This window comes from Arachis hypogaea, chromosome 20, assembly GCF_003086295.3.
Source record: "Arachis hypogaea cultivar Tifrunner chromosome 20, arahy.Tifrunner.gnm2.J5K5, whole genome shotgun sequence".
Classification (NCBI taxonomy): Eukaryota; Viridiplantae; Streptophyta; class Magnoliopsida; order Fabales; family Fabaceae; genus Arachis; species Arachis hypogaea.
In genome coordinates, this window is record NC_092055.1 from 100919588 (window position 1) to 100929756 (window position 10169).

General features: G+C 30.2%; 2 long non-coding RNA genes across 2 annotated transcripts; one reads left to right on the plus strand and one right to left on the minus strand.

The window, feature by feature from the left end:
* The first annotated feature begins 857 nt into the window (after positions 1 to 857).
* On the plus strand, positions 858 to 3745 carry LOC112785153 (uncharacterized). Its single transcript, XR_003194168.2, has 2 exons — positions 858 to 2389; positions 3136 to 3745. It is a non-coding gene; the product is annotated as an uncharacterized lncRNA (long non-coding RNA).
* Positions 3746 to 6928: 3183 nt separating this feature from the next.
* LOC140182791 (uncharacterized) lies at positions 6929 to 9021 on the minus strand. Its single transcript, XR_011878921.1, has 3 exons — positions 8780 to 9021; positions 8150 to 8669; positions 6929 to 7339 (listed from the first exon to the last, which is right to left on the minus strand). It is a non-coding gene; the product is annotated as an uncharacterized lncRNA (long non-coding RNA).
* Positions 9022 to 10169: the final 1148 nt, after the last annotated feature.

The window sequence follows — 10169 nt, forward strand, 5'->3', positions numbered from 1 at the left end:
CCTAAATTATATATGCCACTAATTATGTTTGTTTCCTTTACATATTGGAGTCACTTTCCTCTTTCTAGCTCTCGTGGGGACAGTGACCCTAATGTCTTTCTTTCTTTTTTCAAAATAATAATAATAAAGAAAATTTATTTGTTCCAATTTAAATATGAGGAGGATTAGGCAGCCAGCAGATTTTATGAATTGTAGTTATTAATTAGCCATCAATAGTGTATTTAATGGTGTGAGATTTCATTTAATAGTGAAAAATCACTCATTTTTGTTTTGCTGACTAAGTGCTGGCCAAATTTTAACAAATCTGCTAGCCCCTAAACTTTTCCTTTAAATATTCCTTAAGAGAAAATTAGAAAGCCAGTATATTTATTAAAATTTGGTCCGTACTTAACCAACAAAAAAAGTGAGTAATTTTATACTATTAGATATAATCTCACACCATTAAAAATACTAATGTTAACTAATTAATGACTATAAATCACAAAATTTATTGGTCTCTTAACACTCCTCATTTACTAATATATACATTATATTAATTTTTTAAATTATAAAAAGTACAAATAATTATTGGAACATAATTTATTTATATATTAAAATCAACTATTAAATTTAATAATTATATAATTTTATATAAATATATGTATAATTTATTTATTTTTAATATATATTTTATATTTCAATATGTATTTTATATAACTAAGTAAATAATTAATTTTAGTAGTTAATTTTAATATTATATATATATATATATATTATTGATTTATTTATCAGACACCATATTAATTTTTATAAAAAATAAAAAACTCATGTCCACTAAACATTACCAGACCCGATCCGTCTATTTTGGTCTTTTACAGTGTTTCTTCATTTCTTTATAACCCTGTTTTCGAGCTTATGTTCAGCGCAGATTTCCATGAAAAAAACATACCAGAATTAGGGTTTCTGCCAGAATATCCCTTTCTGCTTCTGCTTTCTCTTTCTCACTCTTACTTAGCTGCTTGATCTCTCCCTATCTAGTTTACTCATCAAAGTTCAAGTTCGTTTTCCAATATTCTCTTATCCTACTTAATTAATTAATACAAGTCTTTTTCATGCTCATAGATCTTTCTCTTATCTTTCAAATAATCATGTGTAGTTTCGATTTCATCGCAATTATTCTATAATATACCTTTTTCTGTTCCTGATTATTATTAATCTGAGCTCATTTTCTTCTCACGCGTTCCTGTGGCTTAGGGTTTCCTTCATTCACCGTGATTTTTATGTGATACCAGCTATTTAATTTTCTAAGGTTTTATTAGATTTACTTAGCATAATATGTTTGTACCTTTATTCTCTCTTGAAAATGTTATGTCCAAGTTATTAGAGTTTATGTAATCCTCTAAACTTGCATGAAAATATTTATACATCGTGTTACTAATCAGCACCTCATGCTAGCTAGTTGAGCTTTCTCTTCTTTCTTTTCTTTCTCTTTTATTGACCATTTTTTTTTTTCATTTTTTTTTTCAAATTATACCTTGTTTTTTAGTACACAGAGCTGTTTTTCATATTAATCAGACGCAGTTTGTTTCGCTTTCGAAAGTACGTTATTATTAGATTCGGATCTAGATTGGGAGGCTTTAATTTAATTGAAGCCTCAATAAATTATCATCATCATTTTGAAACCTGTAACTTAATTAGCTTCGCTACATTTGCATTAGGTTTTCTTATTTCTTTAAAACTTGGATCAATAGACTATTCAAAGTTTTAGTTTAATTATTCATCTGAAAATCTGTTTACACTCATGGAGAATATATCACTTGGAAGCTATGAGCAGATGATGAAACGGAGGGAAAGAGAGTGAAGGAGCTTCTTTCAGTCCACTCATGGAGAAGGGATTAAAGGGTTGCTGAAATAACTGCTGACTCATTCATACACACTAACAGTAGGGTTAATTAAATGATGCTAATACTACTGTAATTGTGTGAATGAAGCGGGAGATATTTTGCATTATCCTCTTTCTCTGTGCTTGGACTGAAGGGGAGCTCCTTCTTTCTGTTGCCTCCATTATTATTATATTGGTATATATTTTCTATCATATGTCTCAATTTCAATTCAATCAAATATATATGTATATGCTTGGCACAAAAAGGTGTAGCTGATGTTTACACATCATAGATCTATATCGTTCTTCTAGGCCTACGGTCTTTGTAAGTATATTTATTAACTCTGATATTCACCACCATATATAACACTCACTACTGCTACACAAAGATTCACCAAGCACTTGCATATGACTCTTAATTAATGGCTACATACATGCCCCCACTTGCCAGCAAAGTCATGATGTCCGACATGGGTAAATAAACAGTTACACCACAAGCAGTTTCACTTGCCTCTTTTCATGAATGCGGTAACTATTTGTTAGTTAAATTTACAATGCTTGTTCACGCTTAAGTTAAGCCGAGTTTGATATATAACTTTTAGAATAGTTACCTTAAATGTTTCTATCTCTAGCATACTATATTTTTCAATAAATTTTTATTTCCTTTGTTTTAATAGAGTCCTCAAATAAGATTTGCATATGATGACATCGTAAATGCTATGCTATCTGCAAAGTAAAAATCAACTGACAAATTAATCATTATATATTTATGTATAAATATATATTGTTTAATTTATCTTTTAATATATATTTTTAAAGTTCATTTTGATACTTGAAGTTTGATAAAAATTTTAAAAATATCTCTAAGTTTTATTTTGTTTTAATTTTGTCGCAGAAATTTTCGATTTGTATCAAATATATTCTTGATGATTAATTTTTTAAAAAATTTAAGACCAATTCAGCAATAATTATATAAGAACAATTCTCAACACAAGCAAATTAAGTATAATTTTCATGCATTATTGTTAGATTGGTCTTAAATTTTTTGAAAATTTAGCCATCGAAAATATTTTGATACAAATAAAAAATTTTTGGGACAAAATTAAAACAAAATAAAATTTAAGGATTTTTAAAAATAAAAAATATATTTTATCTTATATTTTAATATATATTTTATATTAGTAATTAATTTGATGATTTTTTTTTTGGTATATATTTAGTATAGTTTTATCGTATATATAATCATATTTTTACCTGTCTTAATTACTTTTCAGAAAGCAGATCAATTGTGCTACATTAATTCCTTTCCAGTTCAAGCTTCTATTCTTATTCTTCTCTCTCCGATCCGTACAATTTATGGTTCTATTTTTTTTTTGAAGAGTTGGCCACTATGATTGAGGGGTACGGTCTGGCTGTTCATTTATCTTTGTCAGCACTAAACTAAATAGTATCTTATGCTGATCATGATCAATCACATACATGGGAATCATCATATACATGAGAGCGTTTGGGCTTACTTTCCTATATTTAATTATATATGTAGATTAGCTAGAACAACATACATGGCGTGCGTGGTGTTGTCGCATGTATGTTTTAAGTATAATACTATAACGATAACTGAATAATGCAAAGTACAAAGACTCAGGAGTATCATAATGCATGCTAGTAGATACGATATGCCACTCAGAATCATTATTATTGGCAACTTTAGCATTTATTTTCTTCATTTAAGCGGCATCTTATTATTTTTACTAGTGGAAGATCAGATCAGATATTTACTGTACTTTGCTGATCGATGATCATGATTCGATAGAGAGATTTAGCTGATGTACTTAATTTATTAGTTATAATAATATTTATATACTACTGTATATTTTATTGGAATGCATGTATATCTGTATTGCATTTTCATTTCCATTAACATATCATATTGATGATATTACTGGTTGATGCTGTGTCTTTTACTCCTTTGTGATCAGAACTACGCCTGTGCACATAAAATATGCGAGTTTCTATTAAAAAATGTGGCCCGGAAATTATTAGTGGGTTCAGAATTCTGATACATGCTGCATAAAGCTGTATTCTCTTGTTCAAGTGGATTCCATTCAATTGTATATTGATGAATCATATAAATCTGTGTGCAGTGTGTGTGACTCCTCGTTTGAATTCTTACTACATATATATGGACCCAAATATCAAGAGCAGAGTATATTGTACATTATACTAATGACATTCACATTCCAATCACCGGTTGTCAGATAATTTATGGGAATTCATTGATACCCTAGGCATTGTCTTACGGTATTAGCATAAATTAATATAGATATAATATTTGAGATTATAGAAAATATGTTAAGGTTTTCTATTATTTGTGATGAAAGTGAGAAATTCTAATAGCTTTCAAAAATATCATTTACACACTAAAATTATTATATATATATATATATATATATATATATAATTTAATTCATTTTTAATATATATTTTATATTTTAATATATATTTTATTTTAATGACTAATTTTAATATAAATCTAATATAATTAAATATCTTTTAAATTTAAAATTAAGTTTATGTTACTCTATAAGATAATAAATTTTATTTTACGTACAAATTTAACATGCGACGTCAAATTTGACGCTAATAAAAAATAAAAAATATAACGAATTAATTTTTTAGTTAATAATTCAAAAGGTTTTATTTTTTTTAATATTTAAGATTTAAAATTTATAATTTAAGATTTAAAAAATTATAATTTAAAATAAATAAAATAATTTAAAAAAGTTAATTAATATTGACTAAAAAAATTAACTTTATAATACTCTTTTAAAAAAACAAATACATTTATGCAGAACTAATATTGAGTGTTTATAAAATTTTAACCACATTATAAAATAAAATATAAAGAAACCAAAATATATAAAATTAAACGGAAACGAGAACATACTCTAGGATTTGACCAAGTCCAAGTGCTCTGCTAGGATTTACCTCGTGCCTACTACCGGCAGTAATACACACGTTGATTCAAACCATCATTCACGTCACCCTCCAACCAGATTGGAATGGAAAGAACAACTCTTGATCCGGATCCACCTTTAGCACCCAACGAAGACAGAGGAGGATGTAGTGGAATTGAGTGAGGAGGACTTTTCTCATCATATTAGGGCATGTTCCAAAGGCTTGCTAGGGAGGGTTTTCGCCACAAGACCCTTCTCTACAGGAACGATGGAAAATGCCTTACGTGCCATTTGGAATAAACCTGAAGGTTTTAGGGTTGCAAAAAAAGGAGGCAACTAATTCCAATTCTTCTTTGAGGATGATATGGAGGCTAGGCGGATTGAAAAAGGGTCACCATGGTTATTCAAGGACTATATCCTTCATGTTAGAAGATGGACTGAACCAGATGCTTCATCAGATTCAGCGATTACATTATTCCCTATGTGGGTTCAATTTTAGGAGGTTCCCCAATGGCCAATGCTATAAGACTCTGGATGTGGGGAGAAAACTTGGTAGAAAAATTGGAGAGGTCCTAGAAGTATGGGAAAGACAATCTAGAATTCTTAAGGCGAAAGTCATGCTCAATGGGGACCAAATGGTGAGGGACATTTTGAAATTAAAAGACCCGAACCAGAAAATGAAAGAAATCGGCTTGAGATATGAAAGAATTGGGAATTTTTGCACATATTGTGCTCATCTTGGCCATGGCCCTAAAGTATGTAAGGCTTTAATGGAGGACTCAGCTGCAAATAAAGTGAAGGAAGATATGGTGGGCGAATGGCTAAAAGTGGATCAAGTTGGCAGGCGTGTTGAGATGCAAGAGGAAATGAAATCAACAGAGAATACCAAGAAAACCAATGCTGATCCCCAGCCACGTAAAAGAAACCACCGCCCTCTTGGCTCCTTGATGGATTTGCAAAGCTCAGTGTGGTGGAAACAAAGACAACAACGGATGTTCCTGCTGTTGTTTTGATTGAGGCCCCAGCGGACAGTGTGAAGGAGAATGCCGCTGAAGGGGAAAGTAACCTAGCGGCTAGCGCCACAGGAGACCCCTTCGGTCTTGGAGAATATCACTTCAACAACTAATATTATCCAATACACCAGGGGGACAGCGGAGAAGCAGAAGGGGAGAAAAAGCGGTTTGAAAGTCAAACACTTGGCGAGACAAGGAGGCAGTGAGCATAGAGCGGTTGTGGGGGAAAAACGAAGAAATGAAGGGAAAGAAAATCTGCTACACAATAAGGTCTGTTTGGAGACTAACCTCATAAAGAATGAGATGGTGGAGGGTGCCAGCTGTCGAGATTTGGGGAACCATGAAGCTAATTAGTTGGAACTGTCCAGATTTGGGGAGATCCCTACAGTCCATATCTTTAAAGAGATTACTAAATCTCACTTTCCCGGGCTTGGTTTCATATGCAAAACTAAAAATCAAGCTCGAAACGTAGAAAGAAAATTGAAGGCAGCAGGTTTTCGTAAGTGTATCATTGTGGAAAGAAGAGATTTCAATGCAGATTTTACAGTACTCTAATTACTTCATTGCAGCGAAAATTTCAGATTCAATGTTGAATGCGGACTGGGGTCTGAACGGAGTACATTTAAGCATAAACGATCAAATCCGATTAGAACAGTTTGAGAATCTTAATGTGGTGATTCAGCAATTTCAAGGAGATGTCACTATCATGGGCGATTTTAATGCAAATTCATCTCAAAATGAGAAATCAGGAGGGATAACTAAAGACCATTCGATAATTGTTAATTGATGCTTTTAATTCCTTTATTAATATTCATGCTTTTGCTGATTTGGAAATGGTAGGTCTTGGTCTAACAGACGTCAAGGGAAAGAATTAATTAATACAGGAGAGACTAGACCGTGTACTGGGAGGTTCTAATTGGGTGACTAATTATCCACAAGCAACTGTCCTTCGTTTATTAGAAACAGACATAGATCATGCTCTGTTGTTACTAGATACCAACCCAGCTGCCACTGCACAATAGAAGAAACTGTTCAAGTTCCGGGAAAGATGGTGCTCTAATTCAGAAATCAGACAAATTATCAGTGAAGTCTGGAAGGAGAAGTTGAAGGTTCGGTTATGTATGTTTTGGCTCAGAAAATTAAGAAATACCGTCATAGATTGGTGCAATGTCAACAACAGAGCAAATCAAATTCCAAAAAATAGATTGAACAGCTTCATATTCAGCTGGAAGCCTCACGGGCAGCGAAGATACTTGGGAGACCAGAATTATATGAGTTAGAAAGACAATTGGAGATTGCTTACTATGATGAGAAATTCTACTGAAAAGCTAAATCTAAGATTAAATGGCTGCAGGCGGGCGATCAAAACACACAGTTCTTTCACCAGAAATTCAAAATTTGAGCCAAAAGGAACAAGATGTGGAAGCTTGAACGAGTGAATGGCGAAGTGGCGATAACTAATGCTGGCATACCAGAAGTGGCAAAGGGTTACTTCAGGGTATCTTCTCCTACACCGGTACAACAAGGAAAAATAGTATTTATAACAAAAGAATTTTTTACAAAAAATTCAGATTTTAAAACAAAGGAAATTTATAACAAAAAAGGACTATTACAGTGTGTCTGCCTACAAAAAATTTTTGTAACAAAAAAATGAATCTACTACGATACAAACAAATTCTTTTAATACAAAAATAAAAAAAGTAATAATTTTTTACCTTTAAAATATTTTTTGTAACAATATAATTTTTTCTCTCATAAAATTTTGTACAAAATATAACTTAATTTTGTAACATTTGTTTTTAATTATAAAAGCACAACATTTTGTAGCAATTTTGTTTTAATACAAATTACATACATAATTTACTAATTTTTTTAATTAATTGATATATTAATTAAAACTTCATTTAACTAAGATTGCTTTAAAACAAAATAACATTAGCATCTCCATTGATTAGTTTCATAAGTTATATTTCTTCCACAAGTTCAACTAAAAATTAAAAATTTAACATAGATTAGTGTCTCTATGAATCAAAATATTTTTGAGTCTTTTAGGTAACATGTTATCATTATTTTTACACTCCTGTAAATAAAAAAAACCAAAACAAAAATTAAAAACAAGATATAATATTAATTACAATTTTTCTATTCATTTTTATTCAAAATTTTTAATTTTGACAAATCCTCCCCTAAAACTTGAATATTTTCCTCCTCTCGATTCCATAAAAAATAACCAATTCAAAAAATCGAACAAATAAGCACAAAAAGTACAGAATAAACCTTTAGTGCAATAAATTATAGAGAGAGAAAGAGTATCCAACCTGAAGTGGAGGGAGGAGGAAGAGGGACAACTGACAGCTTCGCCGGCGATTTGGAAGCCTCCTAAGTCCTAACAAATGTGCCTAATAAATTACATAGACCACTCCTATGAATGTAGTTCAATGTGCCTACTATTGTTTTCACATTTCAAATTTATAAAATTAGGTAGTAAACGACACAGGAAAAGTAAAGTGGCAGATATTTTATTGACTAAAACTGAAAATGATATTTATGACTATGATTATACTACTGAGTACCTAAATGGATTAAAGCGATGTATCTGTGTTCATTATTTATGTAACAAACAATAAACCAACCAAAAGGAGATTTGGATAGTTTTGTGGAAACTGGCTCTTCCCACAAAATTAAAATTTTTCTTTGGAAGAGCATCCATGAATGGCTTCCAGTCTGCCAGCTCCTGCATAACCGATTCTCCTCAACCAATGCACTCTGCCCTTGTTGCTTGGAAGAAGAAGAAATAGTGCTTTCATTGCTTGGTAACCTGCAGAGTAGTCAAGGAAGCTTGGATTCGAAGCAGACATGCAAGCTCTGTATCAACTTCAGGTTCATTCAACTAATAGTGAAAAACGACAATGGATTCCCTAAAAAATGACCCAAACTGCCAGACTCACCCACAACTTATGGCCATCTTCTTGTGGTGTGTGTGGAAGGAAAGAAACTCTTGGGTATTCGAGAAGAACCGACGGCCTCCATCAGAAGTTCTCTCTTCAGCGATGAGGCTACATCATGAACTGCTACAGTTGTAAGCTCCCTTCAACCCCAATTTGGAGGAACCCGAGTCCTCTTTCTTTTTGAAGCAAAATACAAGCTATTATTTTTATTAGTATTAAAGTCTATGTTTGGGTCAATTTCCATCTTCTTTCTTTATTTATCTTAGATGTAATGTATTTGACAGATCGTCTTTCTTTTCGTTAATAAAATCTAAATACCTTTAAAGAAAAAAAAACAAAAAAAAAAAAACAAAAAAACAAAAACGAGAACACCACAAAGTAAAGAGGATAACAATAACTATGTTTAAGATCTAATAAAATTAAGTTATTTATTAAATGAAAAGCTCTAGACAATAAAGAGAGATCGAGTTGGAAAAAAAAAGGAAAAAAAAAAAAAAGGGGATATGAGGAGTGCTAGTACTTTTGTTAAATTTTGGTCATCATTTAACCATTAAAAAAAATTAAATAATTCTATGTCATTAGATACAATTTTACACCATTAAAAACATTTTTAATGACTAATTAATAATTAAAAATTACAAAATTTACTGATTTCCTATCTTTTTTCTATTAGTACTAAATATATTTAATTAATCATTTAAAAATTTATAATATCATTTTTATATGAAAAAGTCATCATGTGAATATTTTCCTTAAAACAATTATCCTAAATGAACACAAAAAATTTGATATCAAATAAGTTATTTATATAAAATATATAATTAATTTAATAACTAATTTTTATGTGTATATATAATACTTTTTATTTTAAAATAAGAATAGTTAGTTATATGTATTCTTTAACCAAAATAAAAATCGATAGTATTAAAAAGATAAAAAAAAGTTAAAATTTATTTTATTTAATATTTATTATTTATTATAATAATTAATAAATATTATATAAAATAAATTTTAATTATTTTTTATTATTTTTTTATTATCAAACATTTTTTAATAAAGATTTATGGAAATGTTAACATACACAAAAGTTTGTAAAATTTAGCAATTGACTTTTCAAAATCGTAAGCCAAATCAATATTATTATACGTCGCATTAGAGGTGCAGCTGAGTTAGATTAGAGTAAATTTAAGAGTAGTTTAATTTTCCGAGTCAGTTTTAAGATATGAACTTAGGAATAATAGCCTAAAAAATGACTAAATTAGATCGACTTTTCCTAATATTTAAATTACATTTTAATTTTGTTGCAGCGAGTGTGAAGAAAACTTTACATTATTATACAATTATTCATTCACTTAAATAACTTTCAGTGAGTTAGAAAATTAGTAATTTT